The following is a 16,717-nucleotide window of genomic DNA, read 5'->3' on the forward strand; positions in this document are numbered from 1 at the left end:
GCATGAAGGTAAAGGCAGAGAGAAAGAGTGGCCAGCCTCTAAGGAGTCATTTATCTCAGTGGCACCTCCAAACAAGGTCATCAAACTGTGACCTGATTGATAGACTAAACTCCATCCATATCTTCTTACGGGTGCCATGTTGGCACAAAAACCCTAACTATCACACTATCCTTGAGGAATGAGGAGGTGCACAATGTAATGGAAACAGATTCTTCAGCAAACTTTTCTGATCTTTTCTCACCAATGAAGTTTTCAATGATCTTAACACGCTTTCATAAAAAGCCCCTGTGATCATCCTGCATCCTTTTAGTAATCTTTTTGGAATTCTCAAAATCAGGCATTGTAATGATACGGGTTGAATTTCATAAAATTAAATTGATCTTTGTGGTCTTCCTGACCTTTCTTAAAATATTTGATGTATCTAAAAACTGTAAATGGGTTTCAAAGCTTCAGAAATTTGAGAAGATATCCACTTGAATTTTGTTTAAAATTTTATATTAGCCTTCAACTCAAAAAATTGTTTTCATGGCACAAAAAATATCCCCCCCCCTGGGAAACAGCAGGTGTTCTAATAAGATTAAGTTTATTCCTGACAGGTCTTGTCTGCAGCCATTCACCATATGGCAGGATGGTCTAACTTATAACTTCATTATAGGCACCATCCTGGAAAGTAATCAAAACCACTTCTTTAAAACTAATGTACAACTTGAAAATGTTAGTGTCAACTGAACTTTCATCCCTATTGTATGAGAAACTCCTTGAAGTCTGAACCTTCTGCACTCTCCACCCATCAGGGCTAGATCAGTGCTTCCCCGGTGCTGTTCGGTGCCAGGGAGTGGGCTCTGACTTATAGCAATTACTTGGCCGTGTGAACCAGTTTAAAGCAGCTTGATAGGCTCTTCCTAGCACAGTATGGGCCTAAGTTTTAAAATTTCTCCGTGAAATTATTTGCTTTTTATTTTCCCATGTGAGTGTGGTATCAAAGTGAGTTTGGCTATGATTAATAGAAGCTATAACATAAATAGCTTAAACAAAGAAGAACATTTATTATCTCATGTTACAAGAAGTATGAGGGCAAGGGGTTAAAAGGTTGATTGATTCAGAAGCTCACATCCTCTGACTGGAAGCACGATAACCCTAACCTGGCCACCCCCAGGCTTGAGAAAGGCTGTGGCAGCTCCAACAGAGACGTTCCCACACGACGGTGTTCACCGTCCCCACACGACGGTGTTCGCTGTCCAGAGAGAGACTTCCTGTCTTTCCAGATTGCCCATCATGTCACGTCCCGTGCTCCTTTTCTAGTCACTGATGAGGACAGTGAACTGACCACAATGGTTGTAGATCAATTCAGATGCAATTCAGAGGACACAGATGGACTCGACCTCTGAAAAAAACGTGGCTGCTCATTATATACACAAATAAGGGTCCCCCTCCCACCCCACCCCCTGCAGCAAATAGGAGGACTTTGACCACTGGGCAAAGCCCACAGTGTCTCGAATGAGCAACAACTGAGTAGATCCCATATCTTCTACTTTGCCTTTTTTCATTTTCTTTTCTTAAAATTTGATAAGATTGGTGCCTGTCTAGTCTGGGTAGACTAGAGAAACAAATTCATAAACGCGCATATGTATATAAGGGAGAGGTTTATAGACAAGAGGCATTGAACATTGAGAAAACATCCCAACCCAGTCCAGTCCAAGGCCATAAATCTGTTATTAGCCCATATGTCCGATACAATCTATAAAGCCCTCTACATACTCACAAGACACATGCACTGAAGCCAAATGCAGAACAATCACAAGCCAGTGGGTAGAAAGTCTTTGGGTCCAGTGGCGTTGTAAGCATCTCAGCACTAGCAGGGGGTTCTCTGTGGCTTCTCCGGCTTCAGAGGTCTGGTTGCATCCGTGTGGCTTGTCTTCTGCAATGTCTCCCAGGGAGGAGCAGAGAGACAGAGGTGTTTTCTGCCTCTAAGGAGGAAGTACCAGATTTCCCAGAATTCTCAGGAGAAGGCCATGCCCACACAGAAGTCTCATTGGCTATCTCCAGATTGACAGCGTAGACTCCACCCCTACATTCTTAATCCTTAAATTGACACCAGGTTAGGTGACTGACTTCACAGTGCCTCTTGGTAAATTTTCATCTTTGATAACATAATCCAGGCGAATGTTGTGATCTAAGTGGAAATATGCTAAACAAAGATGGCCCCAGTCTCAGAGGCTGCCTTGGTGATGAGCAACATACTGATGATAATCAAAATCACACTTGCCAGTGTATGTTTGGGAGATACTCCTTTGACCCAGTTTGGCCACTGAGAAAGTGGAAGGGTTTCTGGGAAATATTTTTCTCTAACTGTTCAAAGGGAGATAAACAAGGGAGGGTTGGTTTACCCCACTTTTTTTCTCTCCTGCCTTTGATCTTGGCTGTGTGAAGGCATGACCCTTAATAGTTGTCACAGCCAGCTCATGACCTTGAGTGGCCTATCCCCAGGAAGGAGTGGTAGCACAAAGGGCAGAAAAGCCCTTGGTCTTGTGGATGCTGTTGAGCAAGTACCTCAACCTACGAAGAGCTTGCCTTCATAGTTCTTATTAATGAGGGGCCATTAAGCCCCTGTTATTTTAGCCAACTTTAGATTTTGCAACTTGCTAGCATCATAATCATAATGTCTTTGTAGGAATAGAAGCACCAAAGCCCTTTAGTCGATGGTGTGTAACAGTCTGGTTTTCTTTTCGCTTTAAAAAAGTAATAGCTGAAACGTACTTTAGGCAAGAAGGTAGTTCTACCTATCAGTTACAACCAGGTGATCAATTTCAAAAGCTAGGTTTGTAATTGTCAATGTAATTTCTTTTTATATGCTTATTGCATATCTTTCCTTTGTTCAGGTGTGATATATCAGATAAAATTGGACTGTGTTTTCATTTATATGTATGATAGATGATTGATGATAAGTATAAGTGTGATTTCATCAATGTCTATAGATTATATAAGTATATATGGCTAAATCATTGTGTACAGGTGCCAGGTTGGCAAGGGGTGGATTGAGAGAGTTTATTGTGCCAGCCTGGCCGATAAACACAAGTGGGATTAACTGAAGGGTAGAGAGATAAATGGCTCGGTGAGCCTTGCCTTTCTTGTTTCTCACTCTTAGATCATCTGACCAGTGTGCGGCTGCCTTGCTTGTTCTGTGCCTCAATTTACAGGCTACACTACTTGTGGGATGCCTAGCCTGTGAACTGTGTCACTGTAAGTTGAGGCCCCTTTAAGACATCTCTGGAGCTGGGAACTGGCAGTTGGTGACCTGGCTGATAGTTGGTGACCTGCCTTGTGATTGGCTGCTGTGCTGAGATAGCCTAGCTCACTCTATATATAGAGGAAGACCTGGCAGCAGACTAGACTTGAAGGACTGCTAGTTTCTCACAACTCTCTCTCACGGGAGTGAGTTCCATTGAGCCATTTGTAGTGTTTTATAATTTAACTGTTCATTTCTTTTATTATATTTCTATCTATATATAATTTAACAGTTCATTTCTTGTGTTATATATCTAATTATCTTTATAAATAAACATATTAAATTATCAGCTACTTGGTTTTATCTCTCTAGAGAACCCTGTCTAACACAACTCTGCACTAAAAGATTTATTTCAATTGCATTCAGTGGCAGGCTGGGGTTGCCTGGAGCCAGCTATCAAACCTCCTTTTGAAAAGCTTGTGTGTATATATTCCCTAATCTACCTTGCCTGTGGGTAGTTTGAAACAGATCATGGTGGAGTATTTGCACTACGGAGACTGGTAAATGTTCTAAATCCTGATATCTCCACTCCCATCCATTTGTCTTTGTCTCTGTCTCGGTCTGTCTGTCACACACACACACACACACACACACACACACACACACACGAAAAGCCTGTTGCCAAACATTTACCAACATGCCATTCGTATGTCTCATTTTAATTTTAAAATTATATCCAGTTCTAATATTCAGTATTTGTTCATTACTCACTAGATCCATAGACATGTATTTTAAGATTTCCAAATATATTAATACTTGTTTGTTAATAGGTTCATTCTGAGAATATGTATATATATATATCTTTGAAGGCATTGTAAAACCACCCCCAAAATAGGAGACCTGGAAAGGGCATGAAATAAGAAAGAGGATGTTAAAAACAAAGTGAACTAAGTGAACTCTATATTTAACTAGCTTTTCATCTGAGGGCCCTGTCCACTTTTTTTTATGTGTACAGAAAAATCACACCTTCTCCTGGTAAGGGCATTAATAAGCAAGAGCTCCCCTAGTATTTAATTGTGACTTTGATTTGAAAGTTGATTTTCTTCTTTAACCATGTAAACTAGAACTTAGTGCATTGTTCCATCTAGATTGAGTGGATAATCAAAATATTTTCTGTCTCAATCTAAACTCTTATTTCAATTTTATTAATTTTTTGGTAATCAAATCAATATGTTGCTCTTAGCTTCTGTAGAATCAACTCCTAACTCATGATCATCCTGAGCAAAATAAAATGGAATGCTGCTCCCGACAACACTGTCATCTCCATACTAAAAAATAAATAAAAAATTCGCTACCATCAAATTGATTGAACTAATAGTGACCCTATGCCAACCCAATGCCATGGCCAATGGTAAATGGAACTGTGGTGACTTATAGTGTATCACTGGCTGATGTCTGCAAAGAGCTCACCAGTTCTTTCTTCATAGTTTGGAAGCTTCACTGAAACCTTCCGAGCATCATAGCTGCATGGAAGGCTTCACTAACAGACAGCAGGGTGGTGGCTTACATGAAGTGCATTGGTCAGGAATCAAAGGAGCTCTCCTGCTCGCCAGGTGAGAATTCTGCCATGGATCCAGCAATGTAACATCAAACCAATGGAGGCAAATGTCTATTGAAATAGTGTAAAATTGCTTATAATGAAAAGCGCCCCAGCATATTTCTAAGTCTCACTACTTGCTTTCAAACCTCTTTTACTAGTATTTACTTACTTCCATATTTACACCTAATATCCTTATATTGGCATCTGTTGACTTTTATTTTGATGTTGCCTATTGGCTTTCTTCTATGGGAGAAGAGAAGTGAACTCTCTTACCCCACCCTTACATGGCTAGCCTGCCTACTCTCTTGCAGTTCAGCTACTACCACACTTCTTTGCTTGTATTCGTTTTCAGTGTTCGCATTATCTGGGACATGCAAACATCACTCACAGCTGAGCCATGTTGTACACCAAGGTAGTTATTTCTTTATTGTGCCATATTTGTTTTTCCGAGAATTAATAACCCACTCATACGATTATTGACTTAGTTTCCTTTATACCTGTCATCACTATCTCAGCCCCACGCTCATTGTGTGACCTATAAAACTTACTTGATTTGTTAGATGTAGCGGCTAATTTTTACTTGACCATCTTGGTCCTGGAAGTCTAATAGTTTCCCAAAGCATACATTAAATTTTTGTGTTTCATTTATATGAAATTGGGATTATGCCATAGACACTGTTTTCTAAATGTCTTTTTCACTAAACAATATTTCATGGACATGTTTTCATGCCTAAAACATTCTATTTAATGGATACATAGTATTCCATTACAGGAACATACCATAATCCATTAAACTAATTGCCCATTGTGAGACACATAGGCAATTTTCAATTTTTCACTTTTATAAACAGTCCTGAGATTCACATTCTTGAAGCTCTACTTTGCTTAATGATTTCCTGAGACAGATTCTGTATGTACAATTGCTGGGCTAAATGATATATGGAATATGAAGGGTTTGCTGCCTATTTTCCTCTGGATAGTGCTAAGCTTGATAAATATCACCAATCTGCGCTTTAGCATTTCTTGGTAGGGGGTGAGGGTGGGGGCCAACTTAAAATGTCATTTTTAAAAAATTTTAATCATTTTATTGGGGCTCATACAATTCATCGCAATCCATACATACATCAATTGTGTAAAGCACACTTATATATTTGTTGCCCTCATCATTATCAAACTTCGCTTTCCTCTTGAGTTCCTGGAATTAGCTCCTCATTTTCCTTTTCCCCCACCCCCTCCCTCCCCCTCCCCCCTCCCTCATGAACCCTTAATAATTTATAAATTATTATTATATCTTATCTTACACTGCCCAGCGTCTCCCTTCACCCACCCCTCTGTTGCCCATTCCCCAGAGAGGAGATTATATGTAGATCCTTGTGATCGATTCCCTCTTTCTCCCCCCTCTTCCCTCCCGGTATCGCCACTGTCACCGCTGGTCCTGAGGGGGTTCATCTGTCCTAGATTTCCAGTTCCCATCTGTACCGCTGTGCATCCTCTGGTTTAACCAGGTTTGCAAGGTAGAATTGGGATCATGGTAGTTGGGGGGAGGAAGCATTTTAAGAACTTGAGGAAGGTTGTGAGTTTCATTGTTGCTATACTGAACCCTGAGTGACTCATCTCCTCCCCACTACCCCTCTGTCATTTTTAATCTTAATTCATTTAATTAATGTTTCTTTGATAACTATTGATTATGTGGTTTTGTATGTTTATACACTGATTGGGCATTTTAGTTCTATATGAGTACTTAGTGGATTGTCTGTCAATATGTATATCTATCTATCCGTCTATCTATCTATATTTTTACTCTTAAGCCAGTTTATTTATATTGCCTTTTATGTATTTATTTTAACCTGTCCATTTTAGCTTGGAACCCCCATTTTGTCGTACTTTCCCTTCGTATTCTCACTTTCTAGGCCTTTTTTCAATGATTAATTTAGCCATTCGCCCATTCATTTATCTCTCTATTTGTTGAACATTTATAGCACTCTTCAGGAGTCCTTGGATGGTGCAAACTAGTTAGGCGACTAACCAAAAGCTTTGCATTTCAAATCTGCTCAGTGGTGCCTCAGTCACTGAACATCCTCCTGAGCACAGTGTTGCTCTGACATACATGGGGTAACCAGCTCAAGGACAAGTGTTTGTTTGTTTGTTTTTTTCCAGAGTCTTAGATGCTTAATGATGAATATATAAGATTACAATCTTGCTTGCTTGCCACAGGACCCTTTGTTTAAAACAGTCTTCAGAAACCTGTGAAAGAACCCTGGCAAATGTGGTTCTGGGTTCAGAGAAGCTAGACATCAAGAGTGACTTACTGCAGAATGTGAAATGAAATCGAAAGCTGAAGTATCCACTTTCTTTCTGACGAAACCTTATAAGCAGTAAGTCAACAAAGGAACAAATCAAGGTCCAAAGTCTAATTTCCATAGCTAGTGTTTTAAAGGGAGCAGGTCACTACCTACCATGGCTGAGCAAGTGTGGAACTGTGCCTGTGTCTGTGTGTAAAATATTGAGTTAATATTCACCAATTAAAGAACTGATTATATTAAGAAAGAATACATTTCTCAGCCTCAAAGAGCTTACAGTCAATTGGGAGAAGAATAAATACCCACACTTCAAATCATTTCCAGGAATTCCTAGAAACTTTTAAAAGCAGTGCAATAATGTAATTGGTTCTATACCGAAGGATCCAAGAGTGGTAAGCACAGTCAAGGATAGGAGAGAGATGACAATGAGAGGAGAGGGATTGCCGACAGAGATTGTGTGTGTGTGTGTGTGTGTGTGTGTGTGTGTGAGAGAGAGAGACAGAGAGAGAGACAGAGACAGGGAGAGCGAGAGCGAGAGTGTGCGCTCTAATGTATGCTGAGCACACTGGAGTTGGAATTCTAACAGATATCCACTTGTTCAGCTTTTTTTTAGTCCAATACATGTTAATTGTGCCTCTATGAAGGATTTTCTGGCTTTCATAACTCTAGAGATGATTGTCTAGAGATCATTTATGAGATAAAGGATGAGAAAACAGTAGATATCAAACTCCAGATGTTAGATATTTTTGGTACACAAAAATGTGAAACTACATTGAAATATATTAATTACCAGGGAATAAAAATATTTCACACAGCAGAGCTCCAAAACTCTTTAGACATTTTTGGGGTTATTTTAGTAAATGACAGGTTAGTAAACGCCAAGCTATACCCACTGCCATCGAATTGTTTCTGACTCTTAGCAACTGGATGCAGAGATTTTCTGAGACTGTAGTTGTTTACAGAAATAGATAACCTTATCTTTCTCCCGTGGAGCAGCTGGTGGCTTTGAAACACTGACCTTGTTGTTAACAGCGCAAAGAGCCATCAGAACTGTCAAATCCACAGAGCCATGAAAGCTCTTTTTAATTCTAAGATAGGCTAATGAAAATCTCGAATGAATTAAAATAAATATATCACACAGGAGAATGAAAACATCTTTGAAACAGACCAGCAACAGAAGCAGAGTTATGATTAAGAAAGCAAGATTCCAGTCTCTTTGTTGGAAATCCAGTTCCAGAAGTTAAGACTTGCGTGACCTTGAACAACTTATTTAACTAAGACTTTTTTTTTTCTGTATTATTATCTGTAAAAGGGGGATTCACTTTGCAGATAATTATTGGATACCTGCAACATACCAGGCTCTGCTTTAGGTGCTGGGGCAATGCTCCAGGCACTGGACAACAGCACTTCCTGGCCTTAGATTTGTTGCTGAGCCTGGGTTGTGTAGTGCTTATGAGTTGGGCTACAAATTTTGACATCAGCAAATCAAAACCAGGGCTTTCTACTTCTGTAGAGAGTTCTGAAACCCAGGGGGGCAGTTCTACCCTGTCCTACAGGGTTACTCGGAGTCAGCATTGGCTCGTGGCAATAAAGGTGAGTTTTATCGCTGCTTCTAGTTGCCACCAAGTTGGTTCCAACTCATTGCAACCCTCTGTACAACAGAACGAAACACTGCTGGGCCCGCCTCCTCCACCCGTCTGTCATTGTGTCTGACGCCACTCTTGCAGCCACTGTGTCAGTGCATCTCCCTGAGGTGCTTCCTCTTTCTCTCTGCTCCTCCACCTTACCAAGCACAGCGCCCTTTTCCAGGGGCTGGTCTTTCCTGATCACGTGCTCAGAGTACGTGAAATGAAGTTTTACCTTTCTCACTTCTAAGGAGCACTGGCTGTGTGTCTTTCAAGATAGATTTGTTGGTTCTTCTGGCTGCATGCAGTCCTTGGAATATTCTTTGCTAACACCGTAATGCAGATGCACCAATTCTTGTTTGATCTTCCTTATTCAATGTCCAACTTTCACATGCATATGAGGGGATTGAAAGTACCATGGCTTGGGGCAGGTACTCTTTGTCCTCAGAGTGACATCTTTAACAATTTAAAGTATCTTGTGCAGCAGATTTGCTCAATGCAACAGAATCATGGGATTTCTTCAGCGTTTATTGTAGGTCCAAGGGCTGGTATTAAGTACGACCATAAGGATGAAGAGCTGGTAAAACTATTGTCATCATGAGAGACAAGTATATTTTGGATGAAAACCAAAACCAAATGCATGACGTCAAGTTTGACTCATGTCAGTCCAACGTGTGTCAGAGTATAACTGTGTTCTACAGGGTTTCCAATAGCTGTTTTGTTGGGAATGGATTGACAGACTTTCTTTCTTTCTTTTTTTTACAGAGGAGAGCATGAACATAGTCCCCCACTACCACAAATGATGCACTCGAGTTTCCCACATTTGGGGAAATTGCAGGGGTCAGCACATCCGGAGTGCAATGGATAAGCCTCGCCCTGGGAAAACCACCTTCGTGATCATGGTATCTCCCCTGCCAGGTAAGTATGACAGACTTTCTTTCAAAGCACCTCTGTGTGTACTCGAACCACCAACCTTTTGCTAACTGTCCAGCATGTTAATATTTTGCCCCATAAGACAGACTGAAATGAACAGACGGCTGACAGTGTTAAAGAAACGATGAAAGAAAACAAGAAAAGTCATCTTCAAGTTTTAACAGGAATTGGAAATGAAGAAGAGCCGGGAGACTTGGTACATAAGTGTCAAACAAAAGCCCATGCCCAAATTCACTTGGCTTTCTTTATTCCAATCTCCCTCCACGTTCTTCCACTGTTGGTTCTGGTCTGTCCACCTGGGTAATTATTGCTTTATGAATTCCCTAAACAGTGCTTAGATTTACTATGCTCAATGTTAAAAGCTCCATGACTCACAAATATCCTTGATTCAAACTAGACATTTCTAATGTGGGCCTTCAAGATGGGTTGGGAATGATCTGCCACTACAATTCCCTTCTGGATCACCAAAGTAAAGATTTGGGGCCCAGAATATTCTTTGGTGAAAGTGGAAAAAAGATCACTCTCCCCTCTTCCTTCTCCTTATAGGAGAAGACTCTCACTCTCCGCTGGCCCTGTTCTGGGCATGCAGTAACTTCCTCTGTCCCTTGCTCTTGGGCAATCACCATATGGCACCTGAGTCACTCCACTTCTTTTTTTTGTTTTAATCATTTTATTGAGGGCTCATACAACTCTTATCACAGTCCATACAATCCATCCATTGTCTAAAGCACATTTGTACATATGTTGCCATCATCATTTTCAAAGCATTTTCTTTCTACTTGAGCCCTTTGTATCAGCTCCTCATTTTTCCCCTCCCTCCCTCTCCCTCCCTCCTGAACCCTTCATAATTTATACATTATTATTATTTTTTCATGTCTTACACTGACCAATTGTCTCCCTTCACCCACTTTTCTATTGTTCAGACCCCCTGGGAGGGGGTTATATATAGATCTTTGTGATTGGCTCCCCCTTTCTCCCCCCACCTTCCTCTTACCCTCCTGGTATGGCTACTCTCAATAATGCTCCCGAGGAGTTTATCTGTCCTATATTTGTTTCCACCTCTTATCTGTACCCATGTATATGCTCCGGTTTAGCCAGATTTGTAAGGTAGAATTAGAGTCATGATAGTGGGGGGGAAGGAGCATTAAAGAACAAGAAGAAAGCTGTATGTTTTATCTGTTATACTGTACCCTGACTGGCCTGTCTTCTCCCCATGACCCTTTTGCTTACAGAGTGGCTTTGGGCGTCCACACCGCACTCCCTCCTCATTCCCATTATGACTTTTTGCTCTGGGTCTTTGATGCCTAATACCTGACCCCACGGACACCTTATGATCACACAGGCTGGTGTGCTTCTTCCATGTGGGCTTTGTTGTTTCTCAGCTAAATGAATGCTTGTTTATCTTCAAGCATTTAAGACCCCAGACGCTATATCTTTTGATAGCCAGGCACCATCAGCTTTCTTCATCACATTTGCTTGTGCACCCGCTTTGTCTTCATCGATCGTGTCGGGAAGGTGAGCATCTCAGAGTGCCGGATTATTAGAACAAAGTGTTCTTGTGTTGAGGGAGTACTTGCTAACTCTATTTCTATATCTGTCCATGACGGGGAGGGAACAGGGTCTCTCAGCTGCAGCATGAGGGGTCAATTTGTCCTGTATTGGCCAAATACAAGCACAATCCCACTGGCCATGGAATAGCAACTGCCATAGGGAAGCTGCTTTGACTCTATGTGTTAAACCAAGTTGACTAGAGAAACAAATGCAGAGCCACTCATGTATGTAAGAGAGAGCTTTATATCAAAGAGCAATTGTATATTGAGAAAACATTCCAGCTCAGGCCATATCAAGTCCATAGGTCCATTATTAGCTCATATGTCTGATACATCTATAAATGCCTCTTCAGATTCACACAGCCCATGCAATGATGCCGAATGCAGTAAGATCATAGGCTGGTGGGTGAAAAGTCTTGTGGATCCAGTGGCAGTGGAAGTGTCTTAGGACTGGTGTGGGTCTGCATGTGGCTCTTCCAGCTCCTGGCCTCTGGCTGCCATCAGCGTGGGTCCATGTGGCTTGTCAACAGAAATGTGAATCAGACAGAGAGTGTGGCCCACCTCCAGAGAGAAGGAGAGGATGTTCCCAGAATCCTCATGAGAAGGCCATGCCCACAAGGAAGCATCATCAGTCTGTGACCTGATTGACTGGCTAAAATCCACCCCTACATTCTATTTAATCAAGTTGACATGAAATTATGTAACTACTATATTTTGTCTGTGCTCTACATGACTAAAGCACTTGCCTGTACATGAATACAGCATGTGTGGACCTGTGTCTTTTGATGACAATCTTGAACCCTTGCATTATAAAGATGCTGTGTAATTTTAGTCCTCACTATCTTTCCTGCCTTCTGTCTCTCTCTACCCCTGCATTTGAGGTCACATTCTAAATACGTTTGAATGACCTAATAGTGTTTTAAGTGGTATTGAGCATTGGAGGGGTAGTGGGAAACACGTTGGGTTGCTAAGTGCAAGGTCAACAGTTGGAAACCACTAGCTGCTGTAAGAGAGAAAGATGAGGCTTTCTACTCCTGTAAAGAGTTACAGTCTCAGAAATGCATAGGAGTCTTTCTACCTTGTCCTATAAGGTGGTTCTGGGTCAGAAATAATGGCAATAAGTATAGTTTTAGTGTGGTGCCATCTATATCCTCACCGCTTTCTCGCCACACAGTTTGGTCACCACAGCCATTGGAGTTTGTGAAGTTTTCCCCCTTTGAACAACCTGCTCTAATCACTAACGTTACTCTTACATTCTTGCTTTCAGAGTTAGATGAGTCCCTTGCCTACATCTGTTGTTGCTGGCTGCTGTCCTGTTGCCTCTGAGCCATGGTGATACACGATGTTGACTCATGGTGACAACAGAATGAACATTTCCTCGTCCGACCCCATCTAGCTACAACACTGATATGCTCAGTTCTACTGTAGCAGCTACTGTGTATGTTGAGTGCCTTCTAACTGAGTGGGGCTCATCTTTCTCCAGGGAAATAGTTCTGTTGTAATCCATAGGGTTTTAATTGACTGGTTTTTGGAAGAAAATTACCAGGCCTATTCTTCCTAGTGTGTCTTAGGCATTCCATATATTTTAATTAGCTCTTCTCGTGCTCTTAGCTGCACTCATGTCTTCCAGTGTCTCTCTGCCAAAATGCTATCTGTCCTTCTTTGGCCAGTTTCACACTCATCTTCTTCAAAGCCTTGCTGACTGTCAGTCCCATCACAGATGAGAGGGATCTCTTTCATTTTGAAGGAAGCCTTTTTCTGGAGAAGAGCCTTGGTAGGGTAGTGGGTTACACATTGGGCTGCTAACCACAGTTGGAAACCACCAGGTGAGGTTTTCCCTTGATTGGTTACAGTCTCAAAACCCCATTTAGACTCTTTCCTACCTAGGGTCTCCTCAAGACAGAATTGACGCAATGGTAGAGAATTTGGCTATTGATTTTTCTCTTGACACCTGATACTTGTATACTGTACTTTTCAACCGCTAGTGCAATAATAATGATTGATGCCAGCGTCCTAGGGCTGCACATGGGAGGTCAGTGAAGACAATAGCTGTTCTGCTAGTTTATATGCGTTTTTTACTGTTTTCACCTAGCATCTTGTGGACACCAGATACTCAAAAGACTCAGAGGAATCTTAGCCCAAATGAAAGGACAGGCAAAGACTCAAGCACAAATAGGCCATTTGAGGTTGGGTAAGGGTCTGAGTGGTTGAGGGGAAGCTGTGCTCTCCTCTTTCCATTCCTCTCATCCTCACCCCAGCCTATCCACAGAGTAAGTCTGTGTTGAGAGTCATATGGTTTAAAGGTCACCCTTATTAACAAATGACTATTTATAAACTAAGTTTGCCCCAAAGAAGGGGGGCGGGCATTTGAAAGAAAGACTGTTGGCTGGCAAGAACCGTGGTTAAGGAATAATTCACACTGAGACTGGTTAAAGAAAATGTCCAGCCAATGTGGCTTCCACAATGCTACACTTCTCATCTATCTTTAAAATTTTTCTTTCTAGAAATGTCACTTCAACTTTTTAAAGCTTGACTATGTTTCCAGGCTAGAAATAATCTGTTGGTGTCAAATTTCTGAACCAAGTATATGGCTACCTTGTTCTAGTTGCCTGGTTGTTGGTTTGTGTGTGTGTGTTGTTTCTGTGGTTGTGTTTCATTGTTGGATAAATATATTTAGTACAGAATTTGGCAACACAACATCTTTCAGGTGTACTAGTTAGTAATATCAATTACATTAATCATATTGTACAATGATCACTCAACAATCGCTGCCAACTTTTCCATCACCATCAATAGAAACTCCCTGTTTCCTAATGATTGATTCCTTCATTCCCTCTACTGGCTGCAGCAGGTAGCCATGTTGGCCCTTTCTAGCTATTTCATAAAATGAGATCATACAATGTTTCTCTTTTTGTGATTGACTTATTTCATTCAGCACATTTACAAGGTTCATGCACATTGTAGCATGTATTAGTACTTCGTTTCTCTTTGTATTATTACATTACCTGGTTGTTTTTCTTGTCTAGAAAGTCCTAAAGACGGTGGGTCCAGGGATTCTATATTTCCCACTGGCAGTGTCCCAGTTCTGCCCAAGAACATTTTGTTGGGAAAATTATCCTGAGATGTTTAGTGGCCTGGAACTCTTATGTAGAAAACCAAAACAACAGCAACAGCAAAACAGTGATCTGATTCAAAAGCTAGAATTAGGTCTTCCCTTACCTGAGTGATTTTGGTTCATATGTCTCTCTTCCCTCACCTACCTACTCTTAACACCACCAAGTTCTATCTCTACTGGGAAATTCTTGTCAGAGGAAGATGGCCCTGTGAGCAAAAATCTATCCCAGGAAGAATTACTCTAATGCCCTTTGGTTAATTTGAATTAACCAGAGATAATTAAACCTTCAGATTATTTACATACAAACTCACTGCCATTGAATTGGCTCTGGTTTATAGAGACCCTATAGGACAGAAGAGTCCGCAGATTTCGGAGACCGTAAATCTTTTCAGGAATAGAAAGCCTCATTTTTCTTCAGCAGGGCAGCTGGGGGTTTCAAAGAGCTGACCTTGTGGTTAGCAGCCCAACATGTAACCCACTACATCACCAACGCTCCTTATCTAAATACAAGGGGCTTCAGAACGTTCATGGAAAATGGAATTAAAAGATAATGGAAATTTTATATAATGGGAGAGGGGACACAGTTGTATCAGGTGAGAAGTCCCTTACAGGTGATTAGTGATGGCCTTAGGAGGCATGGAGAACATGCTGGTACAGTCCCCTGTTGCCATAGAAACAAGAGGGAAGGAATGGTAATGACAAATATAAGCTCCTTCAGGGGAGGCGTTACACTTTTCTTAAGGAATTCCACTTTGGAATCATTGCTGGCCTAGTTTATGTTTCCTGTCTCTTCATGCTAGCCTGCACCTCATTTTGGACCGAAGACTAGTTCTTTGCCTTATCCACCGTCTTTCTCATACGACTTGGTGTAGGCAGAGCTTTGGTTGTGTCCCAAAATGAAATTTACCCTCAAAGCTGAAAATTCAAGCTTTTGAATCTTTTAAAAAGATTGTGCCATCAATTCAGAGGAACTCCAAATACATTTTGTACTGAAAAAAAAATTTTGAGTTTCCATATTTTGGAATCCAGTCTTATGTCTTTCCCCCTTATATTGCCTTAAAGATGACTTGTGTAGAGTATTTCAAGTGCATTGATCAGTGAGTCGTGTTTAATCTAGCCATTTTCAACTAAATGTCTGCTTCTGCTATGCCTTAAAAAACAAACCCCAAACACTGTAATGTCTATGTGCAGACAATTTTTTGAGGGGTTTGCTTTTAAAGGAAAAATGTTATTTATAGAGCCACTTTGGGTTTATAGAAAATTGTGCAATAAGTGCAGACTTCTCATATGCCTTTACCCCCACTCCACAACACAGTTTTTCACATGGTCTTGCGTTCTTGTGGCACATTGAGTACAATTAACCAATCAATAGTGATCTATTGTTGCTAACTAGATGTGTTAGTCCAGGTAGACTAGAGAAAGAAATTCATAAACATGCATATGTGTATAAGAAAGACTTTTATATACAAGAGCAGTTGAATATTGAGAAAACATCTCAGCCCAATTGGGATCAAGTTCATAAGTCTGATATTAGCCCATATGTCCAATACCAATATATAAAGTCCTCTTCAGACTCACAAAACAAATGCAATGATGCCACGTGCAGGACAATCACAGGACAGTAGGTAGAAGGTCTTTGGATCCAGTGGCGTAAGCATCTCAGCACTGGCAGGGATCTCCACGTGGTTTCTCCAGGTTGCATCAGGGTAGGTCCATGTGGCTTCTCCAGCTCTGGGCACTAGCATAGTTCCATATGTCTTGTCAGCTGCAATGTCTCCCAGGAGTGAGCAGAGAGTCTCTCCCGCCTCCAGGGAGGAAAAACCAGACTTCCCAGAATTCTCGGGAGAAAGCCATGCCCACACAGAGGCTTCATTGGCTATGATTTGATTGACAGACTAGACTCCACCCTTTCAATCTTAATCCTCTGAAGTCCCAAATTGACACCAGATTATGTAACTACCACACTAGACTTCATGAAGGATCACAATTTGTGTTGTACAATTCCATAGCCTTTGAGAAAAGCATGATGCCATGTATCTACCATCACAGGAAAGTATCACTGCCCTGGAAATGCCCTTTCACCTATACATTACTCCTTCCCTTCCACGGAACTCTTGGCAATCACTCATCTTTTTTTATTGTCACTATAGTTTGGTTTTTCCCAGAATGTCATACAGTTAGTTGGAATCACCCAGTATGTATATGAGGAGCCCTGGTAGCATGGTGGTTATGCATTGGGCAGATAACCTCAAAGTCAGCAGTTAGAAACCACCAGCCACTTTGAAGGAGAAAGCAGAGGTGAAGCTTTCTCCTCCAGTACAAAGTTACAGCCCTGGAAACCCCCTGGGGCGGTTCTCCTCTGCACTAC

The 16,717-nt window shown here is 41.2% G+C and overlaps 1 non-coding gene across 1 annotated transcript; it reads right to left on the reverse strand.

Moving 5' to 3' along the window:
* Positions 1 to 9,515: 9,515 nt before the first annotated feature.
* Positions 9,516 to 9,677, reverse strand: LOC115870627. Its single transcript, XR_004046814.1, has one exon. It is a non-coding gene; the product is annotated as a U1 spliceosomal RNA (small nuclear RNA).
* Between the last annotated feature and the right edge of the window lie 7,040 nt (positions 9,678 to 16,717).

The sequence above is a fragment of the Echinops telfairi genome, unplaced genomic scaffold, assembly GCF_000313985.2.
Source record: "Echinops telfairi isolate 266 unplaced genomic scaffold, ASM31398v2 ScPeMD7_2010;HRSCAF=2546, whole genome shotgun sequence".
Lineage (NCBI taxonomy): Eukaryota > Metazoa > Chordata > Mammalia > Afrosoricida > Tenrecidae > Echinops > Echinops telfairi.